The following is an 18,150-nucleotide window of genomic DNA, read 5'->3' as shown; positions in this document are numbered from 1 at the left end:
CTCTGCTACACCTTTGGTCAGTTCAGACAATGAAAACAATTTTTATGTTTTCAATTCAAGTACAATAGACTTTGAAAAGCAAAAAGAAGAGAACTTGTCTACTGTGGAGTATGAGTCATACAATTCTTCAATGGCAAAGGGAAAATCCTGTGCTCTCTAGAGAATTGCCCAACAGTAAAACAAGCTTTTATAAAGTATAATAGAAGTTTGTGTTCCTCTGCGCCTGTAGAGGATTTATTCATTTATGAGCAAGGGGATCCTTACCGGTATTTGATGAACATTTTAAGAAACTGTTTTTTTTTTTTTTTTAAGGGAGCAGTAATTATTCAGACGTAGCATAATTTCATTGCTGACTGGGAAAAGGAAGAATGTTCAGTTACAGTGTTTATATGAAACTTCGAAATAAAAATACTTTTAATGTTAATATAATATTTTAGATCTTCAGTAATATTCTTACTTCTTTATATATTGCATCGAGTATTTGAAATACAAATGTATTTTGAGTATTTGAAATGCAAATATATTTTGGTTCATTTTTTAAAAGTGTTTTGTATTTGTAATTCAAATACTATTTTTTTTAAGTATTTTGTATTTGTATTTGAAATACTTGGATGTCAGTATTTTGCCCAGCCCTGTAGGTAATTATGTACATCAGTGTTTCTCAATCATTGGCCACAGTCTGGTACCAGACCCTGGCATCAATTCTACCAGGATGCGAGATGCATCCTGGAATTTGTAATTTTACTTTTCCAAGCATTTTTATAGTGAAAATTTTCGTAATTATGTCAAAAAGTGCAGATCTAGATCATCTCTAAACTCTAAACTCTAAACACTAATATCTAACTAAATAACATCTGTGTAGTAAATCTCGGTGACCAAGCCACATATTTTTTAATAATCGGAAATTTTTCAGACTTAAAAATTTTTCAACATTCGGGAAAGAGAATATCTCTGTTTATTACCAGTCATGAAAATTGTCTGCAAGCTGATTACAACAATGGACAATGGACGGCGAATCCTCTTTTCACAGAACTGAATGAAATAGCATCTGTGTTGCAGATGCCAGTGACCAATAAGCTGGGAAGTATGAAGTCAGTCCTAATGCGTAAGCAGCCCAGCCCACCCAAGACCAACAATGCTTGGCGCGGCCGCTTCCTAGCACATCGTGCTGGTCTTTGTAGCCCACCTTAGCCCACCGCACTGCTCAACACTCGTCTCAGCACTGCACTGACGTCATCCCACCAGTTGATTGCATTCTACTGCTTTCGTGCTTGCCAGCATTGGTTGTGCTTTCGCTTGACGTGTGGCATGAGCATATCAGACACATTACAAAATTAAAATATTTTTCACTGCTGTCGAACACAGATTTAAAAACTATTCCTATGGTACATTTTAAAATTTCCATCCGATTCAGTATTTTTAAACTTTCTACACATAAGCACAAACCTATGCCAACTCAATTCATAAGTAACTGATAGAAGTGTTCACTGCTGTCGAACACAGGTTTAAAAACTATTCCTATGGTACTTTTTAAAATTTCCATCCGATTCAGTATTTTTAAACTTTCTACACACAAGCACAAACCTACGCCAACTCAATTCATAAGTAACTGATAGAAGTGTTCACTGCTGTCGAACACAGGTTTAAAAACTATTCCTATGGTACTTTTTAAAATTTCCATCCGATTCAGTATTTTTAAACTTTCTACACACAAGCACAAACCTACGCCAACTCAATTCATAAGTAACTGATAGAAGTGTTCACTGCTGTCGAACACAGGTTTAAAAACTATTCCTATGGTACTTTTTAAAATTTCCATCCGATTCAGTATTTTTAAACTTTCTACACACAAGCACAAACCTACGCCAACTCAATTCATAAGTAACTGATAGAAGTGTTCACTGCTGTCGAACACAGGTTTAAAAACTATTCCTATGGTACTTTTTAAAATTTCTATCTGATTCAGTATTTTTAAACTTTCTACACACAAGCACAAACCTACGCCAACTCAATTCATAAGTAACTGATAGAAGTGTTCACTGCTGTCGAACACAGGTTTAAAAAATATTCCTATGGTACTTTTTAAAATTTCCATCCGATTCAGTATTTTTAAACTTTCTACACACAAGCACAAACCTACGCCAACTCAATTCATAAGTAACTGATAGAAGTGTTCACTGCTATCGAACACAGGTTTAAAAACTATTCCTATGGTACTTTTTTAAATTTCCATCCGATTCTGTGTTTTTAAACTTTCTACACACAAGCACAAACCTATGCCAACTCAATTCATAAGTAACTGATAGAAGTGGAAACTTGGGCTCGATGCTTTGATACAAATAAGTCCACCGCACTAAACCACTCCACAAGCAGTCCGTCGCAACCCGTGTGGTGATGCAAGGTGATGTCACGGGCTAGTTCCTTGCAACACTGTGTAGCCCAGTGCAGTGCAGTGATGAAGCAGCCCACGGGCTGGACCATTAGGCAGGACTCTGGTGGGGATATCAAAAACCTGAACAAACTAAACCTAACCTGTCATTGATCTTTTATGACATCACAAGTCGTGCAACTAATTTTGGAAATTCTAGTACTATCCCGAACATCCCCAGATGCAAAGCATATGGATTGTGAACTCTTCGGTTGAACACAAAGAAACAGCCCATTCCCATTAAGAAACATTGCTTGAATTATCATCAGGCAAAGGGATGGAAAGTACTTTGAAATCTGTGAGTAATTCGAAATTCAGGATAAGAATGAAAAATGAATAGTAGGTATTGAAATTTACAAGAAATAGCAATCAGATTTTTTCTTTGTTTTTCCACCTTTGCAAAACTGCATTTTCTGCCATGGCTGTGCTTAAAAAGAAACAGAGAAACCACCCACAATTTTCTGAATGTCTCTGTTTAGCTATCACTTCAATTCATCCCAGAATTAACAAGCTAACAGACAGAAAACGGCAACAAAATGTCACTAGCCTCGCTAAAACCTTACAAATTCTCACATGTAATACAAAATAAAATAAACTGAGAACTAAGGTTAAATTTTTCAGTAATTTATATTTATTGCTGTGTTACTGTGCTGGAATTCTAAATTCATAATATTAATTAGTGTTGCAACTCCTGTTTAGAATTGAGAATTCATACATTTTTACATGAAATTACATACATTGCATATACTTGTAAAAACATTTGGTGATGTATGTGTGATAAGTCTTTCACTGACATGTTGACATCCTTCTGATACTTCCCCTGCTCAGCTGACTTCTGTGGTGAGTTACAGTGCATAACCATTCTTACCATTATCAGTACCTTTTCTTATTCAAACCAATATCATAAAAATTAGTTTTTATAATACAGTGATCAATGTTATAAATTTTATAAGTTTTGGTGGTCAGAAGAGGACAAAGATTACCAGTATGTCAATGAAAATTAGCATTAATTAATTAATGATGTTCACTTTAGGAAACTGTAACATGTTGCAAAATTTCATTCATCCAGTGATTGATAATTAATTAATTAAATTATTTGTCGACACGTCACACCACCTTCATGGTGTAAGTTACTAACACTTTTTAAGTCTTAAGATTAGCCATACTTAAGTGTTAATACTTATGTTAGTCAAATGTATAAACTTTAAAAAAATTGGAAAGATATTTACGTGTAAATTTGTTGTGACCAGACCCTTGACTTATAAAAAATTAATTTACCAGTCCGCGGTCTCTCAAAAGTTCAGAACCCCTGATTTACATAACAGTCGCAAAGTCTGTGTGGAGAAATAATATAGAATTCTTAACAAATTTGAACCTGTAAATATTTATCAACAGATATATCGATCGTCTGGTTCAAAATTGCGACAACTCAAAAAAACAAGTTTTGAGATATCTTCAGTTGAAAGTTTCAAATAAATCACTTAGGAAGGAACAGATTTCTGGTTCATAACCACGACAATTAGAAATGAGTCAGTATTCAGGACGAGTTTATCATAATCTTCCAGTTCATTATTAAGTTAATAGATTTCGAAATGTAGTAATAATGAATTAATAATGTCCATAGTTATAATTACTTCTAAAGCAGTTTATTTCGTTTTTTTTTTTCTTTTCGGTTGTAAATATGACTTATCTCAATATTGAATCGGAAAGAGCTCCGAAAGGGGCTTTCAGTAGTATAAATAACTAAAAAATGGCAATTTTTTAGTTGTCGTACTTTTGAACTCGACGATCGATATGTTATGCACTGGACTCATAGTCCTTTGTACCCGGGTTCTATCATAATTACATCCCTAATATATGACTTGTGTTGGGCAAGCGCATGGTCCAATTGTCACAGATTTTATCAGGGAGCTCCAGTTCCCCCGCAGCATCCCAACAAATCTTCATAATCATGTCATCTCATCACGGGTGTAGTGTAGACCGGCCTCCTATAGGCAATGACTTTATTGGAAAATTGGTCTACACAACTGGATTCATATAGGTGAATAGCAAAAAGTGAAGTATCTGCCATTAGTAAAAAAAAAAATTAGCGAACACTAAATTTTTTTGTGAAGAATCTGTAGAACAGAGAAAAATTCCCTCTTGCACCGGGTCTGAACCCGGGTTTCCAGCTTCATGTGTTGGTGCTTTATCCACTAAGCCACACCAGATTCAAGTTTCAGTGCCGGATTGAATCTCTCTCATTTTTAAGTTCTACCTACTGTGTTCCCATTTGTTGGTCTACCCCCATGTACCATGTCATAATATGTATGACAGTAGACACAATGTTCAACCACAAGTACAGAGGTGCACTCGTTATGAGTGACTAAGTGGCTGGGGTCACATCTTATGTTTTATTTTCATATTGTTAAAAACAGTCTACTTCCTCTAAATGGTTACAATGTAAGAATGGGGAAATAAATTTCGGCGACTTGTATTCTGCAGCCACTAAAACAGCAAAAAAGAAAGAGAAGGCTATTTTGTGGACTACATTACATTATCTGAAACTACATTGTGCTTTCAAGCAACAGTTTTATAAACTGCTACTTTTCAATGATTGCCAGTATACATAGAAATTTAAAAAAATATGCTTGAATAATTAAATCTTGGTCCATTAACCATATGTATTTTTAATGATATGTAATTTGTATCAAAAACAATTTTAATCGATATAAAATATTTTATATTTAATACCACATTATAACAGAAGTGATTTTTAATCTGTTACAGGTATGACAGCATTAATGATGGCTACACTGAAAGCGAACAAGGAAGTGGTGGAACTACTACTCTCATACAGATCTGACGTTACTCAGCAGAATATCCTTGGTCATTCGGCATTGGACATTGCGAATGCCATGAGTCATCAACACCTTCAATTAATATTGGAGAGTTACATTCAGCTTAATAAACGACGCCAAGATGCTCTTCCTACTTTAGCAGCAACTGTTCGAGACATTCACAGAGCCATGGTGACTGATTCTAATGGTACACATGGTCGAATTCCAAGCATGAAAATTCATAATCCTCGGCAAGATTTATATGTGAAAACTCAATTGCAAAATAGTTTGAACGTCAGTCACTCTGAAACACGAAATTCTACTTCTGCCTGTCCAACATCATTTGCAGAGTCATCAATAAACTTGAATCATATTATTGAAGGTATGGGGTTTTCCTCATCACCCTTTAATTCTAATGTAACAACAATTCGTGAACACAAAACAGGTTTAAGTTCAATGTCTTGTCATCAGCTTCACCAAAGTAATACTTCCAATAATAATCTTTGCATCTCAACTGGTAGCTGCTCTCCTCGAAGTTCATGTTCCACCAACAGTTACAGCACAAATCAAAAGCCACCTATTATCAAAAACAATCTGTTTAAAAGTTCAATTATAAATTTATCTGACACACATATTTCTCAGCAACACAGTCCTGGAGGTAAACTGCATAGTTCACCAAAAGTCTTAATTCCCAAAGAAAAATCTTCCACTGACCATATTCATAACTCTAATAACTTACTTCTTTCACCCCAACTTCATACTTGTAGTTGCCACACATCCATTACGACTGACAATCATTCCAATTCTCAGTACAATATTCCCAGAAATCCAATTAATATTTCAACTAACATAATACCCTGCCCTTGTTGTAGTACCAGTACATCTGGTGGCCAATCAAATGACAGTGATCTTTATTCCTCAAAACTCTTTTCCGCTAGTGAAAACTGTTACAGTCCCCTTCAATGCAGTAATTCTAGTGGCCAAATTCAGAATTCAGCTGATAGCATTTTATCTCCTAAACTCTCTGGATTCCGTGATCAAATTAACAGTTCGCGTTTAACGTATTCTTCTCCTCAGAGCAATGCTTTTAGTGGCCAAATTCATGCTGACAATGCCTGTAGAAAGTCCACTCCAATCTCAAATGGCATAATTTCTTCTTCTTCCAATGACCAACTTTGCATTGACAGAGACGGTAATTTCCATTCCGAATACAATATTTGTAATGGTCGTGTGTGTAATTCAGCAAACACATTTTCATCTTTACAATCTGACGTGAGTAGTAATGAACGTTTTGATTTCGATGAAATTCTTTCTACAGATAATACTATTTTACTAAATCAAGGTCATGATTCAATTGATGAGATTTTCCAACAACAAACTTCAAGAAATAATATACATAGTGCAACAGATGCATTTCATCAACACAATGCGGTCAGCAACAGTGTTCACAATTCATGTACCAGGTTTGTCTCTCCTCAACACAGTTCCCACAATGATTCAATTTATAATGACCAAATTTTCAATGATAGAGACAGTAATATTCAATCTGAATGCAAGGCTTGCAGTGACGATGTTTGTAATTCAACAAACACATTTTCATATTTACAATCTGATATGATTAATAATAAAAGTTTTGATTTCAATGAAACTCTTTCCACAGACAATACCATTTTACTAAATCAAGTTCATGATTCAATTGAGAAGATTCTCCAACAACAAACTTCAAGAAATAACATACATAGTGGAACGGATGCATATCACCAACACAATGTGGTCAGCAACAGTATTCACAATTCATGTGCCAGGTTTGTCACTCCTCGCAATGATCCAATTCACAATTCAGCAGATAGCCTTCTTTATCAGCCAAGGGCAATCAATCAGGAAATTGACCAATTAAATCAAATTCATCCAAACATAAAATATTTCTCGAGTTCTCTAAATGACAGTTTGGCATCACGTGTAACACGTGCAAAATTTCAAAACAATAACAAAGACATTCATGTTAACCATTTGAACAGAAACACTCAGTCTAGGAACACTGAATTTCATCTTCGTAATAACCACCTCTCACCACATCGTTTGAATCAAAATGCTGTACCATGCTGCAAAAATCAGTCCTCTACAGTACATGAACAGTTTTGTAATTCTGAAATGTATGCCAGAGTACCACTATCCTGTCTTAATCAAAACTGTGCTTGTGATGTATCACGAGGAAAATGTCGGTTGAGATCAGATTGCCTTCCAGTGACAGCACAAACTTCAAGCCCAAGATCCCTAAAAAGAACTATCCATCAAATAACGGTTGAATCCTCAAGTCCAAAATCCGTCAAGAGAGAGGCACATGAGACATCACAGTCCAGTCCTATTAATTTTATTAGAGTCATGATTGAGTCACAGACTCCTGAGAGTTCGTACCAGCATAACATGAATGGAAACAACCAATATTCATCTCCCTCAAGAACAGTCACTTTTAATGAAATCAGTTCTCCAAGTGATCACATTCACACAGTTGAAATAGAACTTCCAATTTTAAATACAGACCAAATGTGCAGTCCATCTGGACTCTCCCCAAAGATTAGGATAAAACTAAATCCAGAGACTGAGCCTTTTCAGAAGACACCCAATTTCTAAATTACTGTGCAATAAGTGCAATCAATATGACAAGAACTGAGCACTTCTACAGAGTGTTCCAAAGGTAAGCACGGTGCTTGAGCGACTGCCGGCAACCAGGCCCTTAAACTCACGACACTTCACTGAATTAAAACTTACATACATGATACTTACTAACCATAATATATTGTATTTAACATTGATTATTATACCAGAATCTTGTACTTACTTTCATGACGGTAGATGCTGGAAGTGTTGACCATTCTGCGCTATACATTACGATGAAAAAAAAAAACATCGTTCACATTCATGAGCTCCACGGTACTGATTTGTCTAATTGCATCACGAATGTTATCTTTTAATTGTTCAATTGTGCGAGGATTATTTGCTTACATTCTGTTTTATAGTGACGATGGCTTTTTATGGCAATGCGTAGACTGTATAGCGGAAAATGGTCAATACTTCCAGCAACTACTGTCATGAGGATTAGTACAAAATTCTGTAATTAATATAACATGTAATAATTAATATAAAATACAACATATTTTGGTTAGTAAGTATGCATGTAAGTTTCAATTCATTGAAACTCTGTGAGTTTAAGTGCTGGTTCATAATAAACCGGGAACGGAAATGACAACGAGAATGAGTACGGAAATAATGTTAATATTAATGTATTTCCGTTCTCGTTGTCGTTTCCAATCCTGGTTTATTGTGAACCAGCCTTAAGAGTCTGGTTGCCCGCAGTCACTGAAGCACTGTGCCACCTAGTGGCCAAAGAATAAACTGGTACTTATTGCCGGAACGCTCTGTATAAATGAATGAATAATGAAATAGCTATAATACAAAGAATGGTCAGAGTTAATCACATGATCACAACAGATTCTATACACAGTGTCTCCTGTGACCCATCTGTTGCTTAAGGGTGTACTGGTGAGGTCATCTTGAGACGAAAATACTATTATGAACATATGTCTGAAACTCACTTATTACACAGTTATGAACATTTTAATTTTGTCAACTCAAGCAAAAGAAACAATATTCTTTCTTTATGACTCAGAATTAACATTTCAATTGAAGTTTCTTGAAAATGTAGTGCTGTTACCTGTGAGAAAGTTCGCATCCTGCTGAATCCACATCTACTTTTTTCTTAAGAGGAACAACTTGCAATAATCCTCGAAGCTCATTCTGTAAAAAGAATGAGGTAGCAGGCCTACTCAGATGTGTTAAACAATCTTGCATTTAAATAGTCTAAGGAGTTGATCGTCAAGAATGCCACATCAAACATTCACCAAAAATCTTACTTGGAAATGGCTCTGTTGTTTACATAAGAATTGTCAAGTGGCTATGAATGTCAGTACCGGGTATTTGATATACCGGTACCGTCTCTAATAAATATCGCTTTATCTGTAAACAAAGTTTGTACAAAGCTGCTGGTAATTGACCAGTCATTTACAAAATTTAGCACATGCTGGATATTCTGCAGACTGTAAAGACATGGTATGCATACACATTGAAATTGCGAAAGGTTTTCATACTTCAATTTGATTAACACCAATATGATGAGACATCATTTGGATACAAGTAAATGAAATGCTTTCAACCATGCCAAGAATTTCTTTCTCTTCAGTAACGTCTTGTCGTACAGGACATTCAGTAGTAGTTTTAGGAAAACTGCCCATTCCTCTTAGATGTCAATGCACATTGATAAATACTTGCCAAAGAGGTAGGCCTACTCTTCCAGCAGGAAAGTGCCGGGGTAATTTTTCAACTGCCGCTCCTGCATGTCCATCACGATATTAAATGTAAAGTGTATACCGGTATATACGTATTCCTCACTTGTAAAGGTGACCATTTCCATTGAAAGAAATAAAGTAACTACAGCAGTGACAGCAACTATTTATTGCATTTATATCTACACCAATTTTTTTAATTACAAGAAACCATAACTCTGTTAAAATTGAGTTTTGGATATATGTTTATAAGACATTTTCGACATAAAATGACATTACCAATCCACTCTCAAGCTAGCGACAAGTCACAGGACATATTGTATATTATATGTAATAGAGATATCCTGATCTTTTGTCACTGACATGTGGCGTGGTAATATCTTAAAAAAAAAAAATTAAGTTTTATGTCTTGTTTCTGCATGACGATACATTTTAATTTTATTTGTTAAATGTATATAATTTTATGTGTGCAACACTTGCATGATACCTATTGCATTTTATTTATAATCCTTTAATTTCTGAAAGACATGTTGTTATTGAAGTGTAATGAATTATAGAGTGTTAGAAAATGAATCATTTTCGAATTGTATTAATTATGTTGCTTAAAAAAAGGTAATTTATAGTTCAGCAAGTGTATCTGATGCTTCATAATGTGTTGTATGAGTATTTTAATATCTGAGAATAAAGCCATTATTTCTGGCAAATATTTTAGACGATTATTTTGATTCCAGATATGTAGAACCTCTCTTGGCATAATTTAATTCGTGTAAGCTGTTAGTTACAAAGGTAAAAGTCTCACATCAGTGTTTATTTTATATTTTAGTAGGCTTATTTGGTCATTTGTACAAAGTGTAAACATTGACTATGCATAGAAACGTATCTAGACATTTATCACATTTAATCTTTTCTTAGAGCTATTGCAAACGTGTGGGAATAATATCATTTAAACTGACAGCTTATATTAGGTTGAAAATATTGTCGAAACAGCCTTTTGGAAATTTATCCTTTGAAGAGGTGGAAAAATTCAAATACCTGGGAGCAACAGTAACAAATATAAATAATACTCGGAAGGAAATTAAACACAGAATAAATATGGGAAAAGCCTGTTATTATTCGGTTGAGAAGCTTTTATCATCCAATCTGCTGTCAAACAATCTGAAAGTTAGAATTCATAAAACAGTTATATTACCAGTTGCTAACCACACGATACCTCTATTCTGGTTGGATGATCGTCCACCTCTGCTTCGGCATGTGGGCGTGAGGCCAGCAGCCGGCTGGTCGGTCTAGGCCCTTCACGGGCTGTAGCACCACGGATTATTATTAATACAGCTTTTCCCTCTAATAGCAAAATGATACTAAATGTTTTTTGTTGTCATTAATATTGCTTTTCAAACACCTTGCATTTGTTATATTACTAAATTAACTATTTTTATTTTCCATTTCTGATGAAACTAGTGTAAACATTTCCTGATTATTCAAACATTTTTCATGTGTAGATATCAGCATAAGAGACAAAGATGACTTATAAAAATCATGCACATTATGCTCCACCTTGAAATACAGGAATGTAACAAAAAAAAATAGCTTACAACATTATTCTGCTGAAATAAACTTTATTGTGTCGTAATTTATTTTCATTGTACATTTTCAATACCATTACAAGTAGAGAGCAATGCAGGTGTATAAACAGTTGTGTCAAATTGAAAAAAGTCGTAATTGGTTGTGAAAATTAGCTACAATTAATTCTTCCACTTCCTGTAAAACTTGTGGGTTAGGACGTTGTTCGAGAGAGGTATTCAATTGCTGTAAATTTGAACAATCTGCCTTGTCTGTATAAGGAACAGGGTGTATTCGTGGAAAAGAAATGTGATCTCATTACCATATTCCAATACATTCCAAAAAAGTGCACAAAGTTTTATGAAAACTTGAAGAGAGATTACGTGATTTTTGCTGTTTTGAAACAAAAATAACAAAATACACCATTCATTTTTAGTGTTCAGAAGTAATTAATTTTGGTAATAATAGTAAGAGTTTATATTGGTATCTGTGGAATACTATGAAAAAAAAAAAACTTTCATAAAAAAAAGTAAAAAGCTTTTAACTTATAATGTAAGCAACATTCCCGAAGCAACTTATAATGTAAGCAACAATCCCGAAAAGACTAAGTATATGATTATGTCTCGTGACCAGAATATTGTACGAAATGGAACTATTAAAAAATTGGAGATTTATCTTTCTAAGAGGTGGAAAAATTCAAATATCTTGGAGCAACAGTAACAAATATAAATGACACTCGGGAGGAAATTAAACGCAGAATAAATATGGGAAATGCGTGTTATTATTCGGTTGAGAAGCTTTTGTCTTCTAGTCTTCTGTCAAAAAATCTGAAAGTTAGAATTTTTAAAACAGTTATATTACCGGTTGTTCTGTATGGTTGTGAAACTTGGACTCTCACTTTGAGAGAGGAACAGAGATTAAGGGTGTTTGAGAGTAAGGTTCTAAGGAAAATATTTGGGGCTAAGAGGGATGAAGTTACAGGAGAATGGAGAAAGTTACACAACGCAGAGCTGCACACATTGTATTCTTCACCTGACATAATTAGGAACATAAAATCCAGACGTTTGAGATGGACAGGACATGTAGCACGTATGGGCGAATCCAGAAATGCATATAGAGTGTTAGTTGGGAGGCCGGAGGGAAAAAGACCTTTTGGGGAGGCTGAGACGTGGGTGGGAAGATAATATTAAAATGGGTTTGAGGGAGGTGGGATATGATGGTAGAGACTGGATTAATCTTGCTCAGGATAGGGACCAATGGCGGGCTTACGTGAGGGCAGCAATGAACCTCCGGGTTCCTTAAAAGCCAGTAAGTAAGTAAGTAATGTACGCAACTATTGGAATCATTTTACACAGGAAAACACATCGTTTTGTTCGTTTTAGAAAGTGTACAATTTGTGCATTGGTGGCTAGTTGACAGCACACGCAAAAGTTCAGTACACTAGAGGCTGTAGTCCAAGAAGGATGTACTGTACCTAAGTGAAGTTGAACAGCGGTCGTACATGAAAATTGCAGTTCTTCGTGGCAGAAATGCTCGTCAGTGTTATTCTGAGCTACGAGAAGCACTGTGTGATAGTGCACTAGCACATCATCCCTACTCGCCTGATCTCAGTGCATGCAACTGTGATCTCATTCCGCAATTGAAGAAACCGCTGCAGGGGAAGTGGTTTGCAAACAGAGAGACAACTTAACAGCGTTTCAATGAGAGGTGGTACACACAGATGAATCGCACACAGCCAATGTTATTCAACGCCTGCATCATCATTGGCAGAGATGTGTGGAAGCCTTGGGAGATTATTTTGAAGGGTATTAGCTGTGAGTAATGTACTTTGTGTCCTTTTGTGCATAATAAAACAATGATTTCTATTTAGGCATGCATCTTTTAATTTCCCTTATCCATGGTCTCGTGTACCCGAACCCTATTTGGTACTAGCATTGCGAACCACATTCCAGTGACCTTCAATCGCATATAGTGAATTTTATTTCTGCAGTTTTATTGGCTGATAGAAGCGAATAGAGGCATTTGAAATGTGGATATGGAGAAGGATGGAACGTGTGAAGTGGACAGACAGAATAAGGAACGAAACTGTATTGGAAAGAGTGGATGGAGAAAGAATGATGTTGAAAGTGATCAGAAAGAGGAAAAGGAATTGGCTAGGTCACTGACTGGGAAGAAACAGTCTACTGAAGGATGCACTGGAAGGAATGGTGAATGGGAGAAGAATTTGGGGCAGAAGAAGATATCAGATGATAGACGACATTAAGATACATGGATCATATGAGGAGACAAAGAGGAAGGCAGAAAACAGGAAAGATTGGAAAATGCTGAGTTTGCAGTGAAAGACTTGTCCTTGGGCAGAACACTATGAATGAATGAATAATTAATTGGCTGATAGAAGCGAATAGAGGCATTTGAAATGTGGATATGGAAAAGGATGGAACGTGTGAAGTGGACAGATAGAATAAGGAACGAAACTGTATTGGAAAGAGTGGATGGAGAAAGAATGATTTTGAAACTGATCAGAAAGAGGAAAAGGAATTGGCTGGGTCACTGACTGAGAAGAAACTGCCTACTGAAGGATGCACTGGAAGGAATGGTGAACGGGAGAAGAGTTTGGGGCAGAAGAAGATATCAGATGACAGACGACATTAAGATATATGGATCATAGAGGAGACAAAGAGGAAGGCAGAAAACGGGAAAATGCTGAGTTTGCAGTGAAAGACTTGTCCTTGGGCAGAACACTATGAATGAATTAATAATATAATTGCCATGACTTATGAAATGATCCTCGTATGTCTTATTTCTACCGCAAAGAGAGGGGTGACTTTAATTCCTATCTATACCAAACGATCAGGTTTGGCCATACTAGGTCAATGAGATGAAAAACAGCACTCATAAGTGCTAATTAAATTGTTTCTTGTTCACGTTAACACTTGTTTAAAACTTGAAACTATATCAGTTGAACCACTAAAAGTATTATAATTTAAACAGGTTATGTACCTTAGACAGACGGGTCCCATTTCGACACCGGTGCGGCGTCTTCTTCAGTGTCCTATGAACTACTCAAAATAGTGAACGAGAAGCATCTACTTGTTAGGAGGAAAAACGCGTAGACAGATGGACAGATAGACAATTTTTAGAATCAAAAACCACTTTTTCGCATATCAGGATGCTCACAATACATATTTAATAAGACTCTGGTATATATATTTTTTTTATGTTTTCGAAGTTTATAATTCGCATATGGAAAATATTAAAGCATGCTGTAAGCAATTCCTAAAATTGAGAAATGAGAGGAAAATTAAAAACATACAATATTTTCGCAGAGTTCCTTGCTTCGATGTAATAACTCACAAATAATAAATACAGATATCACCGAGAAACTTCAGTTTCAAACAGTGACTGTGGAAAATATAAATACTTGTCAGCTTCAATTTTTATAATATGATATAATCTTATCTCAATTTGAATTAAGCACTGTATACTGTACACAAAATACCCATTTCTGCAAATTAATTACCCTTCATAACAATATCGATCAAGTCATAGCTCATTGAATGGGATATCCATTTCCTTTGAATGGAACTCGGAGATTCTCTGTGAGTAATGCGGTTATGGAACCATAGGCGGAGTTATGGGGGGCATGAGGGGGCACTGCCCCCCCAAACTTTTCTGAACTTTTTTTCTTCTATTAATGTTAGAAAGTATTGAATTCAAAAGATATTTCTTGCTTTTGTTTATGATTAAATTTCTGTGCTTAAATTGACGAATTCATATCTTCAGATCATATGTCTGGACTATAATATATATTTTAAATATTTGAATGTATAAAAATTTCTATAACTCGTTTAGGGAATGGAAACACTGTAATGTTTCTTTTGTAACAGCCTGTACTCACGTGTTAGAAGTCTGTAGGTGTTCAGGCCGCCACTTGGAGAAATATGAATAACATACTGCACAACAATACAGAAAAAGGAAAAGTGATTTTGGTATAATGTGTAAACTTCAAGACGAGATGAAATAAAATAATTGAATCGCCCCATGCAGAAAGGGCTTCAGTCCATTAGACCTAGTTTTGAGAAAACTAACAAAAACATTCTGTACACTATATTCCTTTCTGAATAGAACTCTGAGCCCGATGCTTCAGTTTCTATCTTTCCAAGCATTGGACTGAATACCTTTCTGCACAGACCGATGGAGCCACCCATAAGGATATGATTTCCATCAATTCTTGTTTTTTCAAAATTTGTGACTGAAGCCCTTTCTGCATGGCGCGATTCAATTAGAGTTTATATTACATATATCTTCAGGAAGGTAAGCTGCATATAAAAAGTTTCTGTTAGCACTGACGGTACCACGTTCAAGCTATAACAGGGGGGAGGAGGTAAATGATGTCCCCCATAACCCAGTTATATGGGGATTCGATGATTTTGCTTTGCCCCCCCCCCAAGGAAACGGTTTTTAAGTACGTTCTCAATTGAAAACGTACTTAAAAACTGTCTATTTCTCAAACAGCAAGACTTTGAAATTAGTGCTTCCATCTTTTGGCTCCAAAGGATAATAAGGATTCATGAATAGTCGAATATTATGGTAAGGGTTCACTACATTGTATCGCACTCCTCGAACGAATTGCGCGCAATAGATATTATAAGTGCAGTGCGTTCACTGTAACGGCTCTAACTCATTGTCTCATCGGATTCTCTATCAGCTGTTTAAAACATATGACGTACGATATTGACATTGCTGAAAAGAGAGGAGTTTTGAGGTTAGGTCTATTAATCATGAGTGTTAGCGACTAAGAATTTGTGATTTGTTTCATGATTCTTAATTGAAGAGGAAGAAACGAAAGAGATATTAGTTACATAATATACAGGGTGTTTCAAAAATACGGGACATAATTTCAGGTATGTATTTCCCACATGTAGACAATCAAAATAGTTCATTATAACATGTGTCCGGAAATGCTTCATTTCCGAGTTATGGCCTTCACAACATTGAAATTCACCGGCACGTTTTTCTTTCCGCAGGTCGTTGTCATTACAGAAGATGTTCAAAATGTCCACCTCCTGCTTGAATACAGACCTCACATCGATGTCTCATTGACCTGCGAACACGATCCCAAACTCCAGGAGTATTGCGTATGTCCTCAGAACAAGCCACAATTCGATTCCGAAGGGATTCCAAATCAGGCACCGGAGACGAATAAACCAATGATTTTAAATGGCCCCACAAGTAGAAATCGAGAGGGTTCAGATCAGGTGAGCGTGGAGGCCAAGCAATTGGGCCACCTCTACCTATCCATCGATCAGGAAACCTTCGATCCAAGTACCAGCGAGCCGTACGACTGAAGTGTGCAGGAGCGCCATCATGCAAGAAGTGAATGTGTTGACGATTGATCAGTGGAGTGTCTTCTAAAACATGAGGTATGGTGTTTTCCAGGAAGTTTGTGTACGCCTGACCCGTAAGTCTGTTTACAAGTACATGGGGTCCAACTAATCGATCACCAATGATACCGGCCCACATGTTGAGGGAGAACCGCACCTGGTGATGAGATGGAACATTTGCACGTGGGTTTTCATACGCCCATACATGCTGATTGTGGAAATGTGTTATGCCATCTCGTGTGAACTGTGCTTCAATGTTGTGAAGGCCATAACTCGGAAATGAAGCATTTCCGGACACATGTTGTAATGAACTATTTTGATTGTTTACATGTGGGAAATACATACCTGAAATTATGCCCCGTATTTTTTAAACACCCTGTATATGTAAGAAACGACTTGATTACTGTATGGGAATGCCTCAAATTATATATTTCTTCGCAGTTTTCTACAAGCGAAATAAATTTTCCGTCTGCCGATTTGGCGCGACACTGAACATGGCACAACATAATAGTAACAGTTGAGCAATTAAAATTGATTTATTGAAGAAGGCCATGACCGCACGCATCGGAAAAGTTGCTCATCCGAGAAACGTGGACGGATTTACCGAGAGCCGATGCTTGCGATACGATGTAATGAACGCGGTTACATAACAATTACAGCAAAGGTTGTCTTTTTCCGATCTGTGCGATTCGCCTGATGAGTGCGATACGATCTAGTGAACGCTTACCTTTAGGAAGCATAATGAACGTTTCATAGTATATCTCATCAGAGCTCATTTGCTTATTGCTCTCGTCTTGTAGGATTTTTTAAATTCAATTTCTTCCTCTTTTAACAATGGGAGTTACACTGTTTTTGTATACATTTCTTCAATTTATTGCTGTATACTCGACTATTCATCGCCCCCATATTTGAACGTGAATGATATAGTTATGACTTACAAGGTGAAATTTTTGGCCATGTAAGTTATTTGAAATATTGCCGTTACACTTCTTCCACGTTCTCTTCCACCTCTTCATTCTTCTTTTCCGTAACTATACAAATTTTAAACTTTCATTTAATTACCCTGTATCAACTGTGAGGTTACCTAGTGTCGATGAAATTGCTATTGCAAGAGGGTATTTTGGCGAGTTGAGAACGAAAAGTCTTCAGGGATTACCTGACTTTCCATTACAGTCTCCGAGCGCAGTTCAGGATCAGCAGAGCAGCTTCTCACTCTTCACCTGCGACTATGGCTAAGATGGAAATGTAAATCCACTTGTTCACACACCTACGCGAAATAATTTTGAATACCATATTTCTCCATGTTGAATCTTTCGTACACTACTTTTAACACTTGAATATAAATAATTGATTAAATGGTGATCTTACTCGTGTTAATTGTGTAAGCATGTGCGGCTTACAGCTGTTTCGGTGCTTCTTCACACCATCATCAGAGCCTACTAGATCTCGGCGTCATCTCGAACTTCGCTGCCTGTTGTATGGGTGCGTTCGATTGTTGAAAAGTGTTGAAATGTGGTGTCAAATAGTGTGTGTGTTTTGAAATTGATCTGTGTGTTGAGAATTTGATCAGGGTGTGTTTAAGTGTGTCTGTAGGCCTATATTTCACATTGTTCTAGTGTGTT

This window comes from Periplaneta americana, chromosome 10, assembly GCF_040183065.1.
Source record: "Periplaneta americana isolate PAMFEO1 chromosome 10, P.americana_PAMFEO1_priV1, whole genome shotgun sequence".
NCBI lineage: Eukaryota > Metazoa > Arthropoda > Insecta > Blattodea > Blattidae > Periplaneta > Periplaneta americana.
Note: the sequence above shows the minus strand (reverse complement) of the source record.